Here is a 15,655-nt window from a genome sequence, read left to right as displayed (position 1 = left end):
TGGTGAAATATTATGTCTGGGCGTGTCTGTGATGGTGTTTTGGGAAGAGGCTAGCATTTTATTTGGTAGGCCAATGCAGGTGGGCATGATCCAATCCACTGAGGGCCTGAGTAGAACAAAAAGGTGGAGGAAGGGGGAATTTGCTGTCTGCTTGAGCTAAAACATCCATTTTCTGTCCTTGGACATCAGCACTTTTGGTACTCAGGCCTTTAGGTTTGGACTAGAACCACACCAGGGTTCCTGGGTTTCCAGCTTGCAGATCACGGGACTTCTCAGCCTCCATAATCACCTAAGCCAGTCTCTCATAATAAATCTCTTTATATATATTTATATATATATCCTATTGGTTCTGTTTTTCTGGAGAACTCTGACTAATATACTTGGTATTGCCATCTTGCTTAGAAGTGACACCTTGTACATACATATACAATTTGCCTGCGATTCTGAACCCCAGGAATCAGGGTTTCTAGCCTTGGCAAAAAAAATTTCTATGCCCCTCTCTGGGACAGAAACCAAGAATTCAAGGGACTTATGTCTTCTTAGACCTCGGGTCAGCAAATTATGACCTGCTGCCTGTTTGTATAAATAAAGTTATATTGGCACACAGCCATGACCATTCACTTGTCCAGCCTATGGCTGCTTTTGCAACACAGTGGCAGAGCTGAGTAGTTGCGACAGAGACTGTATAGCCCTCAAAGTCAAAAATACTTACTATCTAGCCTTTCACAAAAATCTTTGCTGATTGGGTTGGACGTGTATATCCTGGCAGTGATAGCAAAGGGCAAAGAAACTAGCAGTTACTGCCTGAAGAGTTTAGGCTGAGTAAGACCTCAGGATTTTCACATGACCTTCAGAGGTAGTGGGCTGCAGGGCTCAGGGAAGGTGTTCTGGTAATGACTGGGTCTACTTTCCCACCAGTACTGTAGGATGGGGATCCAGGGTTGGATTTGATTTGATTTAAAGAAAATAAAGAAACGGAATAATCTTGTATTCTGGCAGTTTGCATCTGCTTTGGTAAAAATGACATAATTGTAGAATATTATTCAGTGCATTCCACTGCTCCTGGAAATTCCTTATAGTTCTGTCTTTTCCACCTCCGGCTGCCATATTCCATCCTCATCACCCTCAGGGGAAGGCTGTAATAGCAGGAATGCACGAAGAAAGAAAAAAGACAATACTCAGCTTTTGAGTTTCAAACAGGCTTTTGAAACTCCTGGCACCTGATAATAATTTTGAAAGCCAAGACTTTTGCTTTATGAGAGCCAGGTTTTTTTATGGTTTCAAAAGCTTAAGTCTTGAAGAGCTTGGGGTGTAAGGTTTATGCTATAATAAAAAAAAATTGGAAAGGGCAGATGAAGAGGCAGTTTTATCATTGTAGAAGTGATAAAAATCTCCCTTGGAAGGAGAAAAACAAGGAGAAACAAGAGAATTAGGGGCTGATAAGTATTGTAACAGTTATTTATTGCCGCATAACAAATCACCCCAAAGCTTAATGACTTAAAACAATAGCACTCATTTATTTTGCTCACTACTCTGAAGTTTGGGTAGAGTTTGACATAGAAGGCTCCTCAGCTGGAATGGCTTGGTGGGCTAGGGGTTGAGGGTAGTTAGGAGGATCCATTTGAAAGATGGTTAATTCATATAGTTGGTAGGTTAGTGTTGGCTGTTGGTGGGGAGCTCAGCTGGGGCAATGGCCAGGGATCTTAGTTCCTGTCCATGAGTCCCTCCATGGGATGCTTGGACTTTTTTTATAGCATGGGTCTGGGTTCCAAGAGCAAGTGTCCCAGTAGAGGAAGGTGGAAATGCATGGCATTTAAGTGATCTGACCTAATCATATAATGTCTCTTCTGCCTTACTCTATTGGTTGAGATAGTCATGAAGTTCAGCTTAGGTTCAGACGAAAGGGACATAGACCCCACTACTTAGTGGTGAGGTATAAAGGTCACACTGTAATAAGAGATGTGGGATGAAAGACATAGTTGCCTCTGTCTTTGGGAAAGCTAACCTGTCACGAGTATTTTTTAGAAGGGGCTGTCTCCTGCCTCCTCCCAAACGGAGTGTCAAGGGGGAAGAGGTTGAGTATACTCTAGGTAGGTTTAGGGGTCCAAGAGCAGAGGGGACCTGAGCCTCAGCTGTCAAATCTCCTAGAGGAGCTCCTACCCACCTTGGCTTGAAATGGTAGGTAAGAGCTAGGAGTGTGGTTTGAGCAGACTGGTTAGGAGCAGGCTCACTGAGTTCTCAACACCCCTGTCATCTCCCAGGGAGGAGAGAACACATTCCTCTGTGCCCAAGGTCACCCAAGGTCAGCATGGCTGGGGCACTGAGTCTTGCAGTGAGAATGAGGGGACTGGCCATCGGTGACCAGAAACCAGAAGACATTAACAGGTCCCTGCAATGTCAACAAGAAGTAGTGATTTGATTGAAGACAAAACATTTTGTGGTGCATGTTAAAGGGATAACCAAGGGCCATATAGTTTCCCCACCAATGTCATGATGCTATGTGAGCCGCCCAGAAATTAGATGTAATTTGAAGGAAAAGGCAGAAGGGAATAGACCGTGAAATAACCAACGAAGCCTGGAATTTGCTGAGTTCTCCCTGAATTGTCCATGTTTATCCTCAGTCGAACAGATTAGGTTTACTGCAGCCAGATAGAGTGGGGGCTCCAGAAAAATCATAAAATGCAGTTATGAGGAAATAAGAAAGATTATATTTTTGCTCACCTGGGTTTGTGGCTTTTAAAAGTTATACTAGCTGCCAGAAGATATGCTTTGGCTACAAAAAGAGCCAAACAGGAAGAGGGAAGGTCAAGGTTTGGTGGTGAGTGAGTCAGTAGGGGGTCCAGACAAATAATCTTTAGGAATACCCAACATTGTAAAGTGCCTGTCTTCCCTGAATCTTTGTGGAACTGAGAGGGAGCCTGGGGACAGATATGATTTTAATCCTTCTTCTGAAACGCAAGACGGAGCTGCAAAATTGAACAAAAAATGATGGACATTTTTGCATCGCTGTCCAATTTGGCCAAGGCTGTATCAGCTCCATAAGCAAACGAGATTTAGCATCCCTCTGCAGGTTTTTCCTCGAGTCTCATTAGTTCCCCAAATGGAACAGCTGCTGCCAAAGCAGTTTGCTTCACCAGCCCTGTGAGTGCTCCCCGCCTGCCCCACTTCCTCCGCTCTGAAGGAATTAATTTCATCTGTAGCAGAGCTCAGAGGCACTACGGTGATTTCTGTTTGGCGGCCAAGGGGCTCCAAACAGCCAAGCTAAACTTGGTGGGGAGGTGAGCTCTGTTGTCCCAGCTGATGGCTGGCAGGCCAAGACCCCATTAGTCGCAAGCACCTTCCCTATTGCTGGGCAGGATTGGGAGGAGACTGGACCAAAATCTCATCCTGAAGGAGGGAGAAAACCTGTGGAGCAGGAGGCAGTGCTTAGGGCTCCTCTGCCTTGTTTTTTGCTTTGAGGCTGACCTGGTACTATTTCCTGTTCATAGCTGTCCCTGCAAATGCTTTTTTGCACTTGGGCAGCAGAATTTTCTAGTGGCATTGCTTTTCAGACTTTAATGTGCATACATGTACCTGGGGACCTTGTTAAAAAGGCAAGGCCTGGGCTAGTCTTGGGTGTGGCCTGAAACTGGATTTTTTTTTTTTTTGGGGGGGGGTTACTATTATTTTTTTTAATTGCAGTAAAGTATATTTAAAATTTACCATTTTTAAAAGTACAGTTCATTGACTTTAAGTACATTCACATTGTTGTGCGACCATTACCACCAACCATCTCCAGAGCTTTTTCATCATTCCAAACAAACTCTGTACCTGTTAAACAACAACTCTCCATTCCCCCTTTCTCTTAGCCCCTGGCAACCACCATTCTGCTGTCTATATGAATTTGACTATCTAGGTACTTCATGTAAATGGAATTAAACAGTACAGGGATACCTTGTTTTAGTGTACTTCACTTTATTGTGCTTTACAAATACTGAATTTTTTACAACTGAAGGTTTGTGGCAACACTGTTTTAAGCAAGTCTTTTGGCACCATTGTTCCCACAGCATTTGCTCACTTTGTATCTCTGTGTCACATTTTGGTAATTCTCACAGTGTTTCAAACTTTTTCATTTTTATTATATTTGTTATGGTGGTCTGTGATCAGTGATTTTAACTCTCTGAAAGCTCAAATGATAGTTAGCATTTTTTGCAATAATGTATTTTTTAATTAGGGTATGTATAATTGTTTTTTTAGACATAATACTATTGAACACTTAGTAGACTACAGTGTAGTATAAACAACTTTTATATGCACTAGGAAACCAAAAAATTCATTTAACTTGCTTTATTCTGATATTTGCTTTAATTGCAGTGATGTGGAACAGAACCTATATCTCTGAGGTATGCCTGTATTTTTCCTTTTGTGTCTGACTTATTTCACTTGGCATTATGTTTTCAAGGCTCATTGAGATTTTAGCATGTGTTAAAATTACTTCCTTTTAAGGTTGAATAATATTCCATTTATGGATACATCATTTTTGCTTATTCATTCATCTGTTGAAGGACATTTGGGTTCTTTCCACTTTTTGGGTGTAGTGGGTAATGCTGCTACAAACATGGTTGTGCAAAGAAGACTGTACATTTTCCCAGAGATGCTACTGCTGCTGGTTCTTGGACCTCACTTTGACTAGCCAGGGTCCAGTGGCTGAGGGCCTCAGCCCTTGATTCAGCTCCCTGGGTTTTTATCTTAGATCTGCAATTTTATACCCTGGACGAATAACCTAACCTTGCTGGTTTCAGTCTCCTCCTCTGTCAATGGAGATAATCATGGGACCCACCTCAGGGAGCTGGAATAAGTATTGAATGAGATGATACATGTTAGCTGCTTAGCACAATGCCTAGCATACGTTAGTTTGAACCATTTGAAATTGCTGATACCTGATCAGTTCTGACATATAAGGACAGCAATTTCATACTGTTCAACCAAATAACAAGCTTTTAAGATGACTGTAATAATTGTTACTAAATAATGTCAATGTTAACCTTCATTTCCAAACCATAGTTACTCATCTCTTTAATATGGGCTGTCTGCAGGGAGCTCCAGCAGGGAAATGTCACTCACCATCCCTTTACTCCTTTTCCATAGGATAGTTTTAGTTCCATAGGATTAAATATGATCCAGAGTAACCAAGAAAGATCTCCCCACATTATGACCAGGATGCAGCAAGAATAGACTCAGGTGTTGTGCTATTTCTGCACCTCAAGGATTTGTCTTTTTTGGGAGGGGAGACAACAACTCTGTGTCCAGGGTCTGGAATTTCTAAAGGTACCAGCATAGCTTCCTCTTCTCATGCCTTGTCAGACACCAAGATCAGCCAGAGGACACAGAGTGGCAGCCAAGAGGACTGGTTAGGATCACATGAAATGCCCCTGGGACTCAGAAATGATGGGGGAAGACTCTAGGGAAGGCCCACTGGGGTTCTGCACTGTGCAGCTAAAGCAAACAAAAGCCAAACTGTCCCAGTAAGCAAGACCCCATTGGTCCCCAGAGGCTACTGGAGGCCTATAAAATCAGGTCACTAATAAAACTGTACATTAGTAAAGGTAAGATATACACAAATGAAAAAATTACCTCTAGGCAGAAAAATACAGAGAACATCATTTGACACTTGCAAGGCTTTTTCTTATATTGGTAGGCCTGAGGAAAGGAGAATGTTGCATAGGGTAAGGCCAAAGGTGGCAGGTGTGACTGCTGACTGGGGTCAGATGGGGTGGGAAAAGGAGTAAAGGGAACCCTTCTGTACCCAGTCAGCAGGGATTGGTGGTGGTGGGGACTGTGACTTTCTGTCCAAAGAAATGAGCAAACGGGCTGCCCATCAATAAAACTGTAACACAATAATCCAGAGTGGTCCCAGCCACTAGGACAAGCAGGTTAGACATGCAGGGGCATGCTCGGGACAATCAAATTCAATAAATATGAATTTTATATCAGCAAGATTTTGCCACCAGCTCATTAAATTGCACTAATCAGTATGGGGCTGAGTGCCCACTTAACACACTACAGCCAGAAGGAGGGTTGATGAGGAACCAGGCAAGAGCCTCACTGGGGGAATCGATACAAGCAATGAGAGAACATTCATCACAGCTGCTGAGTAGGCCAGAGAATGCCTCATGATGCACAATTGCAGCCCAAGGATGAGGAGGAGGCAGAATACAGAACATGAAGCATTTAAGTGAGGGCAATTTGCTAGCGGTTCTGGTGAAATTAAGGGGTTCTTGGCCACCATCTTTGCTCCCTGTTCCCTCTTTTAAGAATGCTTTTTCTCCTCATCCCAGCCCAGTTGTACAACTTCACAGCCATAGGGAGTGCCATTCCCACTGATTACATGATGGTATCCCCTTGACTTGTGCAGTGTACAGTCTGTACAGCTGTACATGGCAGCCTGATTCCTGCACTTCCAAGTTCCACTCATCCTTTTAGGTCAAGGTCAAATGTTGCACCCTTCCAGAAGCCTCTCCTAACCCCTTCTCTGAAGCTGTCTCAGTTTTGGGACATATATCATTTCTTTAGAGAGTTCTTTCCTCCCCTCTCCCCCAAATGCATTTTTTCTTGTTATTCTCTCTCATAGCATCATGTTCTTTTCCTTCATGGCATTTATCCCAATTTGTAATTAAATATTTATCTGTGTGATTATTATTTCATGTTCCTTTCTGCAGCTGGTTATAACCTGCCTAAAAGCGAGGGACCAAGCCTTGATTTGTTCGCTGTTGTTTTCTCACCCCCAGCACAAAGTAGGTGCTCAATAAGTATTTAATGACTAAAGGAAAGTACGTATGGGGCACCTGGGTGGCTCAGTTGGTTAAGCATCTGACTCTTAGTTTCAGTTCAGGTCATGATCTCCGTGCTCACCACGGAGTCGGCTTGAGTTTCTCTCCTCCTCCTTCTGCCCCTCCCCCAACTCGCACACGCGCTCTCTCTCTCAAATAAATAAATAAATAAAATCTTTAAAAAAAGTGCATACATATCACTTCATTTACTACTTTGCAGGCTAACAGAGGCCAGGGTCTGGCCTTATTTATGCTTGGGTCCCCTGAATATTTAGTGAAGAGCTAGTGCACAGTAGGAATATAGTGAATGTTTACTTGAGAGGTAAATGACATAAGTTTCTGTGATCAGATGGACTAAATTTGCTCTAGCCTTTCTCAAAGCAAGCATACCTTCCTGGGTCATCTCCATGTCTGCTCTTCCTTTTTTATTCTCGAACTTTTTGTCTGAAAGATTTGAGTGAGTTGTGGACAAACATACAGTCAAATCTTCCTTAAATCAATGCCTAGCTCAGGGCCTCACAAACTGTGGTCCATGGGTCAAATTCTGCCCATCAGTTGTTTTGTAAATAAAATTTTATTGCAACATGGTCAAGTCCATTTGTTGACATATTGTAGCTTTTGTGCTACAATGGCAGAATCAAGTAGTTGTACAAGAACCATATGGCCCATGAGCCTAAAATATTCACACACTGGCCCTTTACAGAAAAACTTTGCTGACCTCTGCTCTGGTCAATAGCCTTGAATAAATCATTTAACCTTTCTGAACCTCAGTTTTCCTATTTGCAAAGGTCTTGTAATACCTACTTCATAAGGTGGTTGTGAAATTTCACATATAGTAGGTGCTCAACAAATGCTTGCTTGTTTTTCTCTCTTTCTTCTTTTGTAAACAGAATTCTGGTCCCTTTTCCTGAACCTCAACAGAATCCCTGTTTATAGTCACCCATTCAACAAACACTTATTGAGTGTCAACTATATGCTAAGTATTTTGCTAGGTACTGAGGACTCAGTGGTGAACAAGGCACCGTCTCTGGCCTTGTGGACTCCAGGTCTGTAAGGAGAGACACAATAAACAGGTAACTCAAACCCAGTGTGATTAGGAGGTCCAGGGAACTTTGGGGACACAGAGGGAGGCAGCTAATCTAGCCTCTGTAGACTGAGGAGGCATTCTGGAGGAAGCGACATTTAAACTGAAACTAAGGAGAGAGGGTGAGTTAGCCAGAACACAGGATCTTAGAAGGACCATTCCGGAGCTATTGCTAATAAGCCTGTACTTGCCGGGGGCACGGGACAATGCAGTATCATTGAGTACCTGCAGCAGTCCTGCTGCACAAGGAGAGAGTGAGCCATGAGGCTGGACAGGGAAGACGGGGTTTGTCTTCAAGGGCTTGATGGAGCCTCTTGCTCCAAGTCCATCCCCAGGAATGTGGGTACTGAGTCCTTGGGTGGCCTTCTGGCCGGGTGTGGCTTGGGCTGGTGTATGGGATGAAAGTGTTAGAAACTCTGGCTCCTGGTAGGAGCAGTGATGACAGGTCCTTTTATTTTATTTATTTATTTTTCAAGATTTTTTTTTATTCATCAGAGAGAGGGAGGGAGAGAGCACAAGCAGGGGGAACAGCAGGCAGAGGGAGAAGCAGGCTCCCTGCCAAGCAAGGAGCCGGATGTGGGACTCGATCCTAGGACCCTGGGATCATGACCTGAGCTGAAGGCAGGTTCTTAACTCACTGAGCCACCCAGGCATCCTGACAGGTGCTTTTAATTAAGCCCTCCATGTCACCAACACAAAGGCCTGTGGGGCCACCTGGAGAATCCCCATGAGGGATGGCAAGGTGACTAAGCACTATGTGTGGGGTGACAGCACCCCCAAGTCCAAAGTGGGCAAACACCACCTGTATCCAGCTAAGTGTTGCCATGGGAAAAAGAAAATCTAGAAATATACCTTTTAGGGGCACCTGGGTGGCTCAGTCGTTAAGCGTCTGCCTTTGGCTCAGGGCGTGATCCCAGAGTCCGGGGATCGAGCCCCACACTGGGCTCCTCTGCTGGGAGCCTGCTTCTTCTTCTCCCACTCCCCCTGCTTGTGTTCCCTCTCTCACTGGCTGTCTCTCTGTCAAATAAATAAAATCTTAAAAAAAAAAAGAAATATACCTTTTAATATAGTTAACCTTTACAGAGTATTTACTCTATGCCAGTTGCTCTTCTGTAAGCTTTCTATCCATGAGCATGTTTAATACTCTCAACATACTTATGGGGCATGAGTTGTTACTACCCCATTTGGTGGTTGAGGAAATTGAGATCCAGATTGTGTAAGTGGTGCAGCTGAAGACTAGGGCAACCAAGATTTGAACCCAGGGGGTCTGTCTTTAGGGTTCTGACCAGGTTCTTTTTAAAACCCTGGGTGAGGTGTCAGGGTGGGGAGACTAAACAGATGGCCAAAGATAGACTTGAGGCTGCCAGCTTTAGACTTCTGATTAAGGGGACAAAAATGAAGTTCATAAATGTAAAATGATGATGAATGAAAAAAATTTGCTCACTGATTAAAAAACAGCATTCTTTCAAAAGCTGCTTTGTCTATCATGGATCAAGCTGTATGTACCAGGCATTAGGGAAGGACGCTTGGGATGTGGTTCCAGGCTTCAGCCTGCATAAAACTTTTTCGGGGTGTTTGTTTCAAATGCAAACTCCCGATGTTGGGGTCAGAATATGTGACTCAAAGACTGGAGACAGGGCTCAGGAATATGCATTATAACATATTTAGTGGAACCCCAGTTCAGTTTCACTGTGGATGAATCCAGGACCAGCTTGCTTGCTTGCTTTTCTTTTTCTTTTTTTTTTCTTTTTTTCTTTTCTTTTCTTTTTTTTTTTTTTTTAAAGATTTTACTTATTTATTTGACAGAGAGCACAAGGAGGGGGAGCGGCAGGGAGAGGGAGAAGCAGGTTCCCTGCTGAGCAAGGAGCCAGATGCAGTGCTCGATCCCAGGACTCTGAGATCACAACCTGAGCCAAAGGCAGACACTTAACTGACTGAGCTACCCAGGTGCCCCTAGGACCAGCTTTCAAGAAGCAGTGTGATGTAGGGGGGATCAGGAAAGGTCTGATCCAGCCCCCTAGTGAGTGATGAAGAAGGTGAAATGCTGCTTTTGTCTCTGGGCATCCTATCAGGGGAAAGAACTCTGCCCTTGAGTTCAGAAATAATGACCGCATCACTTCTCAGCTACGTGTCCCTCCCTGAGAGAGCCACCTAATCTCTATCCTAACTCTCAGTTTCCTCATCTGTAAAATGGACATATTAATGTGATAAGGACCGAATCCATTTAGCTTCTTAGCTGTGTAGTTTTGAGAAAGTCACAGAACCTCTCTGAGTCTCAGTTTTTTCATCCATAAAATGGTCAATAATAATTATAATTCTGGGTAACAAAAATAAAAAAAATGAAAGATATTTTAGGGGAATTAAATGGGAAGGAAAATAGGAAAGTAATTAGGGGACTGTAGATAAATGTTTCTTCTCTGTTCCCTGCTACCTTTATTGGTCCAGTTAATTGCTTTCCCTTTGTGAGTTTATTGCTTTGAAAGCAGATACTTGGTTCATCGTAGGCATTTAGCTCACTTGGTTAACATGTGGAGTTAACAAGATCTCATCTGTGGTTTGAGCCCCAAGGTGTTGGGGGATTTAGTTTTTTCTCTTCAGAAGTCCCCCAGTGGGTTATCTCACTCCACTTGGCAGTCAGCTGCTTTCAGACCAGAGACCTGGCAGATCAGGGCAGATGAGGGAGGGAAGGTGGGGGGAGCCCTTCATCCATCACTATTACCAGCCAACCCCCCTCACAGGACACAGGTTCCCCTGAGCAGTGATCAGTAGCAGCATCCTTTAATCGGAAGATAGCTCGTTATTATGAGTTTATTAATGGATGGCTCAGCAGGGTGGGAAGAGCTCACTGGGTGTCAGGCTGACTCAGCCAGACCAGGCTGGCAACTGGCCCAGCCATCTCACTGGGTCCCTGGAAACTTTAGAAACAGCCCCAGAGCCTCTTCTGCAGCCTCTCAGGAGGACCTTCATCAATCTGTAGGGGACTTCAGGAGGAACCCCTGGCCTGCTTCTTCAAACAGAGGTGACAGAGGAAAGATTACATATGGAGAAAATATCAGTGGGGGAGGGGTGTGGGTGATTTTGGAGTAAATTGTGTTTTTTATGAAGCCTGTCTTGACACCATTCCCACCTTCGGAGGGAACAGACTACTTTCTGCTTTGTGCCCCACAATACCTGAGCATCTCTACTGTTTCACTGTATCTATTTGACTATTTCCTGATGTCGACTGTTGGTTACACAATACCTGGAGCATTGCCCTTGTAAAGAACTGAAAATTACAGAGAGGGCTAAAGTCTTCTTTGTCCTCCTTTCCCATCCGCATGCCCTTCTCAAGGTAATTATTATTTTTATTTTTGTGTATAACTTTCCAGATTGATACTAGTAGTAATAATAATAATAATAATAACAACAGCAGCCATTTATTAGTATTGATAATAACAAGCAGCTACTGAGCACTGTATCTTTTAGTAGCTCATTTAATCCTCACAACAACCCCATTTTGTAGATGAGCAAACTGAGGCTCAAAGGAAATGTTCCCAAGGTTGCACAACCAGTAAACAGCATAACTGGAAGATAAGACCTGGAAGTCTGAGTCCAGAGAATTGCCCTGAACCACTATGTTGTACAATACGCTCTACATGCATGATTATATATCCATTGAAGATAAGTGCCATTTGCGTGTGCTTGTGTCTGTGTATACAGAGTGGATTATTATTATTATTATTTTTTAAAGATTTTATTTATTTATTCGACAGAGATAGAGACAGTCAGTGAGAGAGGGAACACAAGCAGGGGGAGTTGGGAGAGGAAGAAGCAGGCTCATAGCGGAGGAGCCCGATGTGGGGCTCAATCCCATAACGCCGGGATCACGCCCTGAGCCGAAGGCAGACGCTTAACCGCTGTGCCACCCAGGCGCCCCAGAGTGGATTATTTTTTAAACACAAATGGTATCATACTGAATAATCCTTTTTTAAATTTTTTAAAAAAAGATTTCATTATTTGACACAGAGAGAGGGAGAGAGCAAGCACAAGCAAGGGAACAGCAGGCAGGGGAGAAGCAGGCTCCCTGCTGAGCAAGGAGCCCCATGCAGGCTCGATCCCATGGCCCTGGGATCATGACCTGAGCCAAAGGCAGAGGCTTAACCGACAGAGCCAATCAGGCATCCTTTTTTTTTTTTTTTTTTTTAAAGATTTTATTTATTTGACAGAAATAGAGACAGCCAGCGAGAGAGGGAACACAAGCAGGGGGAGTGGGAGAGGAAGAAGCAGGCTCACAGTGGAGGAGCCTGACGTGGGGCTCGATCCCACAACGCTGGGATCACGCCCTGAGCCGAAGGCAGACACCCAACCGCTGTGCCACCCAGGCGCCCCGACCCAGGCATCCTTTTGATACTGCTTTTTAAAAAAATTTTCAACGAGCAGTGTAATTATAATTCCAGTGTCTTGGAATTTTTGCCACGTCAATAAATATGTACTTACTTCATTATCTTTAATGGCTGTTAAGCACTTCTTATACTTTTTTTTTCCTTCAGATTTTATTTATTTGACAGAGAGAGAGAGCACAAGTAGGTAGAGGGGGAGGGAGAAGCAGGCTCCCTGCTGAGTAGAGAGCCCGATGTGGGGCTCCATCCCAGGACCCTGGGATCATGACCTGAGTTGAAGGTAGACAAACTGACTGAGCCCCCCAGACACCCAAGCACTTCTTAGACTTCATGGATTGTAAATGTAATTGTGTTTTGGTTTTCTTTTTTTCTTATTTTTGTCATTTCCCTGTTGATGGACACATTTAGGTTTATCTTTTCTCTCTCTCTTTTAAAAGGTTTTATTTTTTTTGGGTGCCTTGGTGGCTCAGATGGTTAAGTGTCTGCCTTTGGCTCAGGTCATGATCTCCAGGTCCTGGGATTGAGCCCTGTATCGGGCTCCCAGCTCAGCGGGGAGTCCGCTTCTCCCTCTGCCTCTTCCCATGCTTGTGCTCTCTCTGTCTCTCTCTCTCTTAAATGAATAAATAAAGTCTTTGAAAAAAAAGATTTTATTTTAAAGTAATCTTTACACCCAGTGTGGGGCTCAAACTCACCACCCTGAGATCAAGGGTCACATGTTCCACCAACTGAGCCAGCCAGGTTCCCCATCCTTTCTTTTTTGTTTTAAAGTAAATTTTACCTTTTTTTTTTTTTTAAAGATTTTATTTATTTATTTATTTTTTTTTTAAAGATTTTATTTATTTATTTATTAAAGACAGCCAGTGAGAGAGGGAACACAGCAGGGGAGAGGGAGAGGAAGAAGCAGGCTCCCAGCGGAGGAGCCCGATGTGGGACTGGATCCCCCTGAGCCGAAGGCAGACCTGCTTAACGACTGCGCTACCCAGGCGCCCCTAAACTAAATTTTACCTTTTGAATCTTGAAAAAATGTACATTCTTTAACACTTAGGATTTACATTTTGACAAAGGATATTGTCACGCATATTGACCCTGCATCCTTGTGCACAGATTATACACTGTTTCTTATGGGCTCTGCATCTTGCTGTCATTTATATGGATGTCTGGTCCTGCATTTGACTGAGCAACCTGAGGATATAGACCATGCCCTAGCTCTTTCTGTATCTCCAACTCTAGCATTGTGCCTGGTGTGTAGTAGTGGCTCAGTGAATGTTTGAATGAATCAATGATTGAATTGTTAGCAGTTATCTATTTCTGCTTAATGAACTACCACAAAATTAAGTGACTTAGAAGAACAGACAGTTATTATCACATAGTTTTGGTGGGTTAGGAATACAGGCAGAGCTCAGCTGGGTCCTGGGGTTCAAGTTCTCTCTCAGGCTTTGGGCATCTCAAGGCTCCAGTGGGGAAGGATCTGCTTTCAAGCTCAAGTGGTTGTTGCTAGGATTTAATTCCTCATAGTTATTGGAGGGAGGGCCTCATTTCCTCTTATCTGCTGTCATATGGGCCTCCCCAGTATGGCAGGTTGCTTTATCAAAATGTGCAAGCTGAGATGGTAATAGAGAGTCAGCTAGCAAAGCAGGAATCACAATCTTTTGTAACCTAGTCACGGAAGCGACATCCCATCACTTTTGTCTTCTTCTGTTGATTAGAAGCAAGTCACAGGTCCTAAGCACACTCAAGGGGAGGAGTTTACATAAGGGTGTGAATACCAGGAAGTGGGGATCACTTAGAAAGTTTAAGTGATTTTCCTAAAATCGCACAGCCAGCAAGAGGAAGAGCCAGGTATTCTACAAGTTTAAGCATTAAAACAGGCCCTTTTCACCCTGACACATTCTCAGATACAAGCAGTACATGTTGAGAGGATTGCAGAGAGGCATCCTGGTGTGGTGGAGAGACTTTTCAGGCAAGAGACCTACATTTGGATCCTGGCCATGCAACTTCTGGCTGAATGACTTTTGGACACTGCCTTCAGTGATCCTCCCTGAGTCTCAGTGTTCTCATCTGAAGGTGGGGTTGCTGTCAGGATTAACTGTGATAGTGAATGTATGTGAAGTGCCACTCAGAATGCCCCTCACATAGCCTGCACCTCATGCATGGAGATGCTGTTTTCAGGAGAGCTAGTCAGGCAATGGTATTGTTTACAAACATGTATTACACACTTTTGAAAGCTGCTTCCAAACCCGATTATTAATTGTTAATGGGCTGCGTCTGGGGTGCTCCTTCCAAGGTATCGTTTATAAGGTGGCTATTCTGCTTGTTGATTTCGCACACACAAATCCACTTGGTTAAGAATTGATGGAAAAAACAAAAGTCTTAATTCAAGCAAATAAAGGATGCTCCATGAGAGGAAATCTTGACAGGCGTGAAATTAGTGCATAAGTATGGTTGCCATGGTTAATCGTGACTGAATAACTGGCCTCAGTGGGAAACTGCCAGCTTAGACAATGGACATCAAGGGAACTTACCCACTGTGGGTTGAGGACAGGCTCCTAGGAGGCACACACTAGGTAGTGGGGTTTTAGGCAGATGGTTGCCCTTTTGCTCTATGGGTTTTGGACCAGCTGAGAATTAACAGACACAGGACCAAGAGAGGAATAAAAGTATCTGTTGCTGACTAATCTGAATTGGAGAACATGGCTTGGACCTGTGGACTTAATCATCCTTTTGGCCCTCTGGTCTAGAACTTGAGACCCTCTTTTGGGGAGAGCTAAGAGTGAGGGAGGAAGGGAGAGAGAAAGGGAGAGGAAGGACTGGGGAAGAGATCCTGAATGGGTGGGGGAGGGGAAAAGAAGAGAGGGAGGAGGAAGGGGAGGAAGAGGCAGAGATGCTAGGAGGGAACAATGGACCAATGGAAGTCAGACTCTTGTCAACTAACCAGTCAGACCATTGCTCCGCCTCCCAGAGGAGGAGTCAGTGAGAGGTAGCCAGAAAGGTAAAAGCTTTCATGTAATAGTCACCTAATAATGGTTCAAGTCTCTGTTTTATGAGCTAGACTGGATACTGGGGGGAGACTCTGGTTCCCATCTTTAATCAGCGAATGATCATCGTAATTGTACCGAATATTTACTGAGTTTTAACTGTGTGTCAAGCATAGTGCCAAGCCCTTTAAATGAATTATCTTGTTTAGTTTTCGCAGCAATCCTTTGAGAGGAAGAATAAAATTAGCCCCATTTTACAAATGAGGGTACTGGGACTATGACACCTTGTCAACAAGACAAGGTCCCACAGCTAGTGAATGTCAGGCTGAGATTCAAATCCAGGTCTGCCTGCTCTCAAACACTTGTTTTTTAAATGCTGGTTTTCTAAAAAGGTGATCTATGCACTTC

This window comes from Ailuropoda melanoleuca, chromosome 10 (genome assembly GCF_002007445.2).
Source record: "Ailuropoda melanoleuca isolate Jingjing chromosome 10, ASM200744v2, whole genome shotgun sequence".
Classification (NCBI taxonomy): domain Eukaryota; kingdom Metazoa; phylum Chordata; class Mammalia; order Carnivora; family Ursidae; genus Ailuropoda; species Ailuropoda melanoleuca.
Note: the sequence above shows the minus strand (reverse complement) of the source record.